The 12,520-nt window shown below is 37.1% G+C and overlaps 1 protein-coding gene across 3 annotated transcripts in view; it reads left to right on the forward strand.

Moving 5' to 3' along the window:
• Positions 1–12,520, forward strand: part of PDE7B (phosphodiesterase 7B) — a 168,893-nt gene that overhangs the window by 41,033 nt on the left and 115,340 nt on the right. The gene's annotated exons all lie outside the window — the stretch shown is intronic.

Consider the following 12,520-nt stretch of genomic DNA (forward strand, 5'->3'; position numbering starts at 1 on the left):
CAGAAATTTCATCAGGATAAACCCTTCTGTGTTTCCCCTTGAAGGGAAATCCTCATACACGTTTTTGTACAAATCAAATTAGTTTCATGAAAAATAAATGTGTCAATACAAAATACAGCATAGTCCATCTGATCTGCAGTGCTGGCAGTGCCCACCCTCTCCCCACATTGCTGTCAATGTGTGATGCTGGCTGATACTCCAGGGACTCATCCAGTGGCTTTCAGATGGGGAGGGAGGAGTGTGGGGGTTGGTGTATGTGGTCATTTTTAGATAAACAACCACTGCTGTACCAGCCAGGGTCTTTACTCCCTGTGCAGATCAGAGTCAAACAGAGCCTATTGTGCTGACCAAAATGTTACGTGTGTGTGCTGGATTTACTTTCTACAGGTTCATAAGGAAGAAAATGCTGAACAAGCACAGGACTGTTTTAATAACCATGCTCTTAAGTCACCCGGGTGCCTTTCAAGAATAAAATCTTCAGAGTTTCTGATCTGAGGTGACATTTGTTTTCAAAATATCTCCTCTCAAATCCGATTTTTCTGGCCTAAGTTGCTTGTTGCCTTTATGAGGTAAGAGTGCTCATCACTATTAGTTTTTGTATTTAGTCATCCATTACTCAACAAGATAAATGTAGTCATACTGTTCATGTAAGAAATAGCACACAGAATCACAGGCAACAGGAATGTTACTCTCTGCTCTCTGAGTGGGCTGGTGACCTTTAGCAAGTTTGTGTAAGCAGTCCTTTCCTCCTTTTCCCATCTGTACAGTACCTAACTGTAAAGTCTTGCCTGCCTCAAAGGTACTGTTAAATATTATTGTAAAGAAAAATGGAACAAAAAATTGGAAGAACAACAAGAAAACAATTACAAAAATCACAAGAGACACCAAAAGTTTTTCAATTGCAGAGACCTGTTAAAAACTCATATTGTTTATGTCAGGCTCAGCATGACAACTGCTGCAGTCACTTTAGTCAGTAGGTCAGCGTTTCATTGCCAGCATTCAAATAGGAGAAATGCCTCAGCATCCATAATAAAGATTTGCCTGAGCAACAAGAGTTTACATCCAAATGCAAATTTCATATGTTTCCATATCAATAGGGAGTACTTCAAAACCTCTTTTAATTGGAACCTGGCATATTTCCACTCAAAAAGTTTTTTGAACTGGACAGAATTTTCACCTCAGTTATTAATTAAGATCATGTAGAATAAAATGACCAGCACCTTTAGATTTTAAAATAAAGTCAGCAAAGATAATTAGATACAACTTTATTACTTATAAATTATGTAAAATCTGTTTTGAAAGAATTTTTTAAAATGCTAGGAAAGTAAGGTTAAACAAAGTTTCTACAAGGTGTAAAGAAAAGTAATTGCTCCTCCTTGTAAAACTTATGTGGATGTACCACTTGTAGTATGTGCAATTTTATCAGAGTCATGTGGCTCAGGAATATTGCAATATATGGGAAACCATGACTCATTTGTAAATAATGACAAAGGCCTGCCATTTGTAAATACTAAAGATACCATAATAATGTGTAAATGTTTTCAAAAGAGAATTCTTAAAAAGAAGTGCTTTCAGATTCTGGCAAGCAAAGTGCTTCTGCTCCTTGCTCTCAATCTGCACAACTGCACAACTTCTAAATGTACCACTGCTTCCCACAAAGTACAATTTACTCAGCAATCCTTACCTCCATGAAATTATAACTGTATTTTTATGCTTCATTATAAGAATTGTATTTTATATATAAAGGTATATAACAACATAAAATAGGAAAATGGGAAACATTATTTTACTTACTGCTTTATCATTTTTAAAGCTGAGAGGAAATAATAGGATTTACCCCTAGCTTCAGAAAAGGTTTTCTCTTTACTGTGAAGAAAATGGCATATTTTCCTTCAGCTGTTAGTGAGCCTCACAGCTATATTCTGCTAGTCACCTCGTACTCTTCCCAAATGGCTAATTAGTTCTAATAATGGTGGCCATAGCAGTATTAAAAACATCTTTTTAATTCCTTCAAAAAACAATAATGAATTTAGAGTTATTAAACAGTCCATGCTGTCCTCCCTCTATGACAAAACATAGAGGATGTCCATGAGCACCAGCAAAAGAGTGCTGGATATCCACATCCCAGTGAGACCATTAGCAGCTCCCTTACCTCTGCTTCCCTGACAGCTACCTTACTGTCTTGTGGCAACTGGGAAAATATTTTTCCAGCTGTGAAGATCCAACCTCTAACATTAATGCTGATTTTAGGGTCCAAATGTGCAGCCAGTGTTTACACTAAGAGTCAGCAAAATCTTTCTAACTGCTAACTTTCTAACTTTCTAACATTTTGATGATGAGTTAGGCATCCAGGCTTTTCTCTGTAATCAGGTGGGCTAAATAAGTCTCTAGAAATTTTTCTCTCTCTTTCTTTATGCACATCTAGAAAAAATCTAGAGCTCAGTTCCCTCAAGTGAGATTCAAAAAAGCCCACCATAATTTTAAATATTATGTACATGTTAAATCCTGAGAGTTTTATAAAACAGACTTCTGCCAATAGAGAGACTTCATTTAAAGAAATAACTTAGTGAGACATTCAGTATCTTAGCAATTGTTTGAAAATATACAGAGAGAATGATTTTTCCTGAAGCTTATCAAATAAAAATTGGGAATTAAAGGAAAAAAATCAATTGGTTTTGAATCCCATCTTTAACATAAATACATAATAGCAGTCAAACAGCACAAGACAAAACCAAACAGATCTGAGAATAAAATCTTCTGAGAACAAAATTATAGATAATGAACCCAGTTTTCCCTTTGGGGGACCAGTTAAAGAATAAACTATGTATGGCAGGTATTAGTCACATCATTTGATATGCCCACTGCAAGAAACTCAGCTATGTGGTAATAAGAGTGGTAACAGACACTGAAAAGAGATGATGCCATGTGTATTAGTCAGAATCAAATTGATTAATACTAAAAATGAAATTGATTGTCTGGTTTTATACAAACAGGTAGGAGATATATGATAGAAACTCTACCAGTGAAATGTTCACTGTGTTGACTTTGGCAGGTAAGAGTGGAAGGTATGAGCAAGGCCAGGCCAAAAGGCAATCTAAGATTATTCCCATGACAACAGAGGTTAACAGGTTAACATTTCTTAATTCTACAGATGAAGTACAGTTCTCAGTTTTCCCCCAGAAAAGCAGTATCCAGTTGGATAGGAGTAACAGCAGACATGTCTTTGCCTTTTCTGCAAAATTCTTGAGGTTTACTAGTTACAGCAGGAAGACATCTCTTCAAGGGAATAAATCCAGATGAAAGAAGGGAACCACACTCAACTAAGTCCTTCTCTAACCTTTATTTAGATCCCATAAATAGTAGGTGTTGTCGCCTCTTAGCAAGGCCTGAAAGAATAGTAACTACTTCCTTTTTCCTGTTTCTGTTGCAAAGAAAGCCAGTTTAGTACAGAGGCATACTATGAAATTAATTTGTACCCTGCCTTTTTTTAATAAATATTACCTATTACCTTTCTTATATAATATAATGTGCTTTACTGTATGTTGTAGTTAAAATGTGAGCTACATTTTTGTACTTTTCTGCTTCTTTTTTCTACTGCAAAATGCAGTTGTTCATAATCAAGTCTAAAATATTTCAATGTTTTTTATTTATGAACACTTAATAAGAAAACAAAGACTGGCAGGTAAAATGCTTGCAGTAGAGTGACTTCAGAGGTCTCTTATGCTCCAATATGATCAGGATATTGTTTGGGTTACACATGGAAGTGAATTCTATAATAAAATTTCAGACTTGTTTGAATATCTGCTCTCAAAACAGGATTATGACAGCAATTGCAGATAGCTATGAAGCCATGATGGCTTTATTTTCTCTAGACTAGAGATTGATGGCTCTAAAAGACCTTGAGTGCAGACCAGGGAACATTTTGTTCCCATTAAGTGTTTTTGCTGGTTTTTGTTCCAGTTGTTTCTGCAGTCTAAAATAAGCCTCTTTAGAATGAAAAGATTGTACAATTTTTGTAAAGGGACTCAACAGGCAAATCACTTGGGAAGGCCTTGGGACTGCCAGAGAAGAAGGAAGATACCTGGGCAATTAATTCCTTATGTAAACTCCTGGGCATTTCATTTCTTGTGTGAACTCCTATAATGAGTTTTACCACAGTAAAAGAAACATTTGCAGGTACTTTGTCCTTTTATTTTACCTTCTTAAGGGTCAGCAGTATGAAGAGATTATAATCAGAATATGTTCAGAAGTGAAACAAAAGAGCAGCTTTGTGCAATACTTGCCAGCAATGCATCTATTTAAACCCGATGGTTCCACACATAAAACAAAACACTCTGACTCTGGGAATTATTTTCAGGGAGAAAATTAGTCTTCTTAGCATTACTCCAAAAGACTGCATCCTTGGAAACAGTAGCTAATGTGTCAAAATAATGTGGATTTTTTCCTATCTGAAATATTTTCATAGGGATTACTGCAGTAGCATCTAAGTATTTCCTGATGATATAATGGCATTTGTATGGCTCCAGATATTATTAATCCCACTTTGAAAGTTGAAAAAGAGACATTAGTACCAATAACACTTTCCTTTAATGCAGAAGATGTTCTTCCACAATGTCTAATATGACAATTTTTGAAATGCAAATTTTTCCTGTCAAAACAACACTTGCTGTTTTTTAGCTCCATATGTTCTGCACATAGAAACATGATGTATGCTGACTGTACTTGAGTTTATAAAAGCCATGTTTTCAGCGTTAAGGTCACTCAGTTTTTTGGTTTGATTCCCTCTTCTAAGCTGAAGTGGTATAAGAGTATCACTGAATGACTCAGGTTGGAAGGGACCACAGTGGGTCATCTGGTCCAGCCTCCCCACTCAAGCATATCCTAGAGCACATGGCACAGGATTGAATCCAAAGAGTTCTTGAATCTCCCAGTGAAGGAGATACTCAATGAGTATTACACGTAAGTACAATAAGTACTTCTAATGAATAGCTATGACTGTAGAAGCATGTGTTAACAAGCTAAATATATGCCCATTTTAACAGTATGTGTTTGGTAACATGTTGGGCATGTGCCCACAACATTTTGTTACTGGGCCAATTTTGCAGAACTATTATATATTAATATTGCTTGTAGTGGCAAAAGAGCTTAAACATAAGTACAATGCAGGAGAGCTCAAAATGTAATGCTTGAAAAATATAACCAGGATCAAATTTGGGAGTAAAACTGTAAGTGGTTGGCAATAAACCCAGGAGATACTGTGTGACACGAGCTATTCATGTCATGATGCATTGAAATCATCTGAACAGCTAATCAAAGGAGGGCCTGTGGCCATCCTTTGGTGGTGTCCTCTTTGCACAGAAATTGGGCCCGGGTCTCCTTAGGGCATCACAGAGCCTCAGAGTGTTGCAGAATGGACTTCGTTCATACAAAGTTTCTTCTGCCCAGTTCCTTATGGATACCAAAGTTACCACAGGGAAAGAGCAAAAAGAGAGAGAGAGTGAGAAATGAGAAAGGGGAAAGGTCCCTTTTAACAAGATGGCAAATTCTGCAGACCTTTAGCAGCTGTCCTTGAGACCCTACTATCTTCAGACCCAGGCACTGTGTGGTGCACAAGCAAGGAACTAGGGAAAAGTAGTTTCCTGCCATCTGCCTCTAAGTGCTCTGTTTTCACTTCTGCTGAAGCTGTCAACTTGACAAGATCTTCTACATGTGTTTTCAGGTTTGTTTGATGACTTCTAACTCTCTCCTATGTGGTTTGTTTGGTCCAGTGCCAGTTCTGTTACCTAAGTGAAAGTGAGTGAAAGAGGTGGACTCATGAGCACATTACTTAATTGTTGGTATGCTTTTGGCATGGGTTGTTCTCATCAACTTCTACTATTCCTTAAAAATTAAGCTCTCGAAAGGATGAAACAGGACTGCCCCAGTACATTCTAATGTTTTAGGGAACCAGGAGTGCCCAGCTCTTGAGAAGCAGGTGGCCACTGGTTCTTGGTACCACTCGGGAAGTGGTCAGGGAGACGGTCTTGTTAGCAGATGCCTGTGTCAACTCATTGGCACTCAGTCTTCCTGTCCTTCCTGAGACTGCTCTTTTGTTTGCAATCTCTATGGCATGCAGTGGGGACACACAAATAAGCAGGTGCCAAAATTCATCCCACATTGCTCTGAACAGCCTGAGGAGACTTTTCAGGAGGTTCATTCTCCCACAGACCTTTGATTTGCTTATTGGAGAGAGTGGTGAGTCAGCTGGTGCTTCCAAGGCTTTGATCCAGTAGATAAGTGGGAATTATGTGACAAAAACCTGTGGTTGAAGTTGAGACCTAAATTTTCACAAATTAATCCCATATTTTCATTCCAATAGAAAGTGAAAGTTAAAATGGCTGTGACCATGGAAAGCAACCCAGCTCTACAATTCAGAGGAGGAAAGATAATTATGTGGTCCAGGAAACGTTTTAAATACAAAGAACTTTGATGTTTCACATCAGAGCAACAATAAATAGAGAGAACATATTTGCCTTTTCCCTAATATTGATATTTTACCCCCATCTTCCCTCCTACTTAGAACTGTTTCTGTGGTGGGAGGATCCATTAGGTAATCTACAGATGTTTTACATTCTTAAACGTAAACTAGAAAATGAATTGTAATACAGATTCATTCCATGAGGGTAAAAAACTAGTCTGCTCTTTAATGTTTCTTGGATGATGGCACCCCTTCAGAACATGCCTGAAAGTTGTGCCTCACCCCTTAATGCACACTCGACTGTAACTTACTGCTTAATAAAACCCAACATTTTTATTGCTTAGTAATTCTGAATTTGGCTCCCACTGTCCCTGTTATAAACACTTAAAATTAAGGATGCCATATTGAAACACTGACAGATTCTCATGGGGGTCAGGGCTGCTGGCGCCTCCCTAATGAAGTCACACGCTGTTAATTTTTTTTTTCCTTGACTCAAGAAGAAAATAAAGCAGTTAAACTGCTATATCCATTTTCCAGCAACATTAATCCATTTCAAACCACTCTTAACCATATTAAATCACAGGTTTGTGATAAAATGAACTGCCTAAAGGTTCACCTCGGGCTATTTAGCCCACAAACAAGATGCTGACTACTGGCAGCAATGGGCAGTTGGCAATTATTGTTCAATTTAGTTGCAATTACTTAGTTTGCTGTGTCTTCTGCTCAGACTAGCTGAGGGTCTACAGTGTGGTAGATTCCAGAGTGAAATGCAGTGCCAGGGTTCTGCTGGAGATTGACAGTGACAGTGTTGAAATGTTACTTGAGCAACATGTTTTAATTTATTGGAGGGAAAAGAAACCTTCCCTTTCAGTGGGAAAACTTGGAAAGGGATGAACTCTCTGAACAAGTCTGCCCAGATGTAGCTGTTGTACTCTGCAGAAAATCATCCAGGTGTTAATAGAACCTGAATTTTCAGTTTAAGTATGCCTCAATGCTGATACTAAATAGGGAAGCTGGAAATCTTACCCATGAAATACACTACAACTGCAATATAACAGTTGCAATGTAATAGTAGTAATTTGAATAGCAAAAAAAATGTAGCATTCTGCCTTCTAATAGTATTTTAAAGGCAGTCATCAGTATGCTGTGATTACACAATAGTTGTAAGTGGATGGACATAGACATAATACATGCCAGTTCAAGGGAAGTGTAGTTATTTTCAGCCCAGCTTAGTGAAACCCTTAACTTGCCTAATGTAGGTCTAAATTTTCAGGTAAGTATAAGATTTTATCTATAATTATTATGGGAACTGTTACTAAGTCCTTGGGAAATAGTACATAAAACCAATCACAATTTTTTATAGATCTTGGACAATTTCATTAGCTGAAAGATTCTAGTAGTGTTTGCTACCAATGGGAAAGTTTATGCATGTAATTCTCAAGCTGTATTCATTATACACATACTTTCATGTAGGAAAGGCTACGTAAAATTCTTGAAGAATGCAGAGTCATCAATTCAAGATCACATGAATAGGGTAAGCTTTTGCAATTACTGTCTTCAGAGAAAATTAATCAAATAGGACCTGTTAAAATACAGTGTGATATAGAGAAAAGGAGCTTTTGTCTCTAAACAAACAAAAACAGTGGTTTTCTTTCCTTTGCTAAGGCCAACAAAGACCATGGATAAAGATTCAGCAAAACTGAGAAGTATCTGACATTTAAGTGCATCTCAAGATTACAGAGTATCAGTAGGGAACTTCCTTGTTTTGCATAAAAAATTGATTTAATCACTAGCAGATGTTATTACAAGGCTTTTATTTTGGGGGAGGTGATAGCAAAAAGGCTTCAGGTAAGAGACATTACACATCTGTCTGCTTTTGTAGTTTCTGTACTTCCTTTTGTCCCTGTCAGAGAGGAGAGGCAGAAAGGGAAGCACAATGCCTTGGATACCCTACAGTTCCTACACTCTGATAGTTTATCAAGTGAATTAACCTTAAAAGGCCTCCCATGCAGCCTGAAGATGAAAGGCATGTGGCCTGACTCTCTGAAATACTGCCTCTAGATTTCAGCTATTTATGAGTGGCCTGTTGTTTTTATGGAACTTTGCTAAGACTTACAAAGCAGCATTGTTTTTCACACTAGCAGATTTTACATCAATAATCCTTAGGCAAATAGAATGATGTTTTTACATGCTAGAGAAAATTATTTATATACTTTTTACAGGCAATGGAGAAAGGAATGTAATAGGAAAACAGAAATAGGAATAACACTAGCATTTTTTTGCCTCTGAGATTATCCATTTATTCATAAAAGCATAGAAGCTTTTTGCTCTGCCTTGAATTCTTTTAATCAGTTGTTTATGAAGACATCTTTTAACTTTACTTTCTAAAGGAATAAGAAATTACATGTAGTACTCTAGGAAAAAAGAAAGAAAGAAAGAAAGAAAGAAAGAAAGAAAGAAAGAAAGAAAGAAAGAAAGAAAGAAAGAAAGAAAGAAAGAAAGAAAGAAAGAAAGAAAGAAAGAAAGAAAGAAAGAAAGAAAGAAAGAAAGAAAGAAAGAAAGAAAGAAAGAAAGAAAGAAAGAAAGAAAGAAAGAAAGAAAGAAAGAAAGAAAGAAAGAAAGAAAGAAAGAAAGAAAGAAAGAAAGAAAGAAAGAAAGAAAGAAAGAAAGAAAGAGCTCTTTCACCCCCACTATATTGTTATGTGGAATCTACTTCCATCTACTATTGATAAGAGTAAAGCATACTAACTGAAGGTTACTTTAAAAACAGAAATCAATAGATCCTTAAAAAATATTTGGCATGCAATCAATGTGCAGTTAACACATCTCCTCTGTTTGGCGGTACAATAATCCCTGTCACCTCCTGCAAAAAGAAAATGATGCAATATTCATTGTCATGTTTGGCTGATGGTGTACATCAAGTACCTCCCTGATTATTGCCATGTTGGAAGAGACATGTGTTGAACACCATACTCAGGACATGCAGAACAAAACAGTTTAGAGTGAAGAAGCCTATAAATATGGTTCCTACTCCAATAACCTTTTAAACTGGCTTTAAAAAACTTGATTATCTGCAGCTTAAAAAGGTCAAAATTACACACATTCAAATTTCATGCCAGAAAAATTCCTACTATATTTTTAAAACACTATACAATCTAACAAGATTAAAATAGTTAAATGCTAGATCAGTGTTAATTATATGCCTTTAATAAGTAGAAAATTAACATGCCACTTACTGCAATTTTCATGAAAAACACTTTCAGACATTTAATTGCTGAATTTTGTCATAGAAAAGAGTTTAGACCCACTTATTTCAATTACTTGATTTGCATCTTCCTCCTTAAAATGAGTAATGCATTAGTTTATCATACAGATAGAAGTTGAATAGGATGCCTTCAAAACCAGTTTTTCCATTGGCAAAATTTTCTCCACAACATTAAAAAAGAAAACAAACCCCCCCAACAAACTAAGAGTGTATTCTGGCTGGGGTATGTACACCCTGTTTATTGCTACATATCTCAAATCCTCAAATGCAGCTGGTGTGAGTCCAGGCATGCTGGCAATGGAAATCCAACCTATGAATGATCACGTAATACCAGAGGAGTAACATGAGATGCATTACTGCATTAGTACACAGAGAAGATTTTCCATCCATTCTCTGCATGAACTTTTTTCCTGCTAGTTATGCCCTGCTTTGTTGCAGTTTTACTTACACTGTTTCGGTACAGGGCTTCTTGCAGATGGCTGCCCATTTTCCTGTGTACTCCTCACAGTATCTTGCTAAATGGTCATCTTGCCTGAGAGCACCCTTCTCCAACAGAGCCTCTCTCTGTGGAAGATGGTGCCTGTGCCTTTCTGTGTTTCCCTCTTCTGACAAGTGGCACTGGGCCATCAGTCATCCAGGCTGGTTTCAAGCTCTCCAGTTCACTTACCTTACTGAGTTCGTGCCATATTGCTTCTGAATTCCATGTCCTTTTGTCCCTATTCTCATTTTTCACTTTGTTTTATTTTAAGCTCCACTTTCAGCTGCTCCATGATTCAGTCTCTTTTCCATGGGGACATGTTTGTGTTTCCATTCTAGTTTGTGTTTCCATTGCAGCTTTTGTAAAAGGCTTAATATCATGTCATGCATCTGATCTCACAAAAAGGAGTAGAGAGTAAGTAATTTATTAATTCATTTTCTTATATAAATATAAAAAAAAATTCACATATGTGAAAATTGCAGACTGCAATTCTATGTGAAAATGCACCTCTATTACTGAAAAGATTATTAACTGAAAGCACCTATGCCTTCCTTTTCTCCAGAAATAAAAAAAAAAAAAACCCAGTCTAGTCCAGAGTTCAGTTATTCAAAATATATGAATGTACAATGACAACTTGGAGGGTTGAATTTTACTTGTATTTACCCATTTCTTTGTAAAGTCTGACCAATTCAAAACACAACAGTTCTTTTAAGATTTTCAACAACAAAGGCTCTCACAGTTCGGGGACACTGAACACTGCTGGTATTATTTTCAGCAGTGCTGCCTCTGTGAACTCACCAGCCCAACATCCATTATTGCATATGGCAGAGCCAGTCCAACCAATGCTATACTAGGCCCAGCCATGAAGGCCAAACTGAGATTTAAAGTATCCCAAACTCAGGTATGTCCAAGGTCATTCCTCCTTCTCTCTCTGCTTTCTGACTGATTGAAATTAAAAAGTAGAATAACCAGCATCTAATGCCAAATTCCTATTTCTTCTCCCTGACTGATTCTTAACTGACTCTATAGCCAACTTAGATGTTTTCAGGAGGGAATAAGCAGCTGCTGTAAGATTAGTTTGGAAATGGATTGGGTCTGGAGAGACTTTTGGCCACATCTGATAGTACCAACCACGATGTACAAGCAGGCAGAACAAACCTAAATGGTAAAAAGTAAGCCAGTCTAGGGAAAGGGCAGAGGAAGCTTATCCAGTCCTGGAAGGAATTCATAGCACTTGTGGTAAAGTCCCAGTTTAATCCTAAAGATTAAATCTTGAAATCATTCCTCACTTCTTGTTCATGGAAAACGTTTGCTAACAGCAAAAATGAGCAAACAACCCTATTCTGTGGATGAGAAAAAGTGAGTTCCTGCTGTATTTCTGTGCCACTTTACTCATCCAGGATTCATCTAGGTCCTTTTTGATGCTCTGAGCACTTTGGTAACAGTTTATTTTTCACCCTATTGACATGTACCTCTGAACTTTTACTAGCAACAGAAGTGAAATTGCTGCAGAAGCTCTTTCTCCTGGTATTTCCAGCTGCAGTGGTAGTGGTGAAAAATCTCCTAGGCCGACTGTTGTAACATGATTTTCAACCACTTCTGTGGACTGTAGGCATAAAGGGAATTCAGATAAGGCTGTGAACTTGCATACAGTTATCTGAATCTTACTTGCAAAGTTTTCAAAGTTCATTCATCATCACAATGGATCCCGTGGGATGTTAGCTGGCTCTGGGCAACATTAGCCGTTTTCCCAATTTCATAATGCTAGGACTGGTGAGTATTGTTAGATATTGTAAGACACCATTTGCCAGCCTGAAATGTGATGTTTATATAAATATGTTTGGAACATACAGTACCTCTGAGGGACTGAATCAAAAATAACCAAAGGTTTTCAGAGAGCACCATAATTCCAGGGGTGAGGTAGGCAGTGAATTTTGACATGCTTTTTACCATCTGTGTTTGTCTAAGTATGCTTGCTTGAGAAGAAACAGCTGGGAGACTTCTGTGAAAAGATGCCTGCATTTTAGCATTCTTCTCAGAAGAATAAATATCAAGTTTCTGTTTCTCCTGACAGGGAGCTGGTATAAGAGCATTCATAAAATTAACTTTGAAATGCAAGGTGTTGTTTTTCTTTTTCATTGTTTCTGTAGTATGTGCTCCCACCTAGGAAGGTTAATACAGGCATCTGTTTTCTCTTTTTAGATGTAATGATATATAAAAAGACTGTGTGGGACTTTTGTTTGTTTATTTGTGTTTATTTCAGTGTGAGGGAGGTGAAAAGTTTTTAACAATAGTGAGTTCCAAATGTGTTGTTCATTTA

The sequence above is a fragment of the Vidua macroura genome, chromosome 3 (genome assembly GCF_024509145.1).
Source record: "Vidua macroura isolate BioBank_ID:100142 chromosome 3, ASM2450914v1, whole genome shotgun sequence".
In the NCBI taxonomy this organism is placed as follows: domain Eukaryota; kingdom Metazoa; phylum Chordata; class Aves; order Passeriformes; family Viduidae; genus Vidua; species Vidua macroura.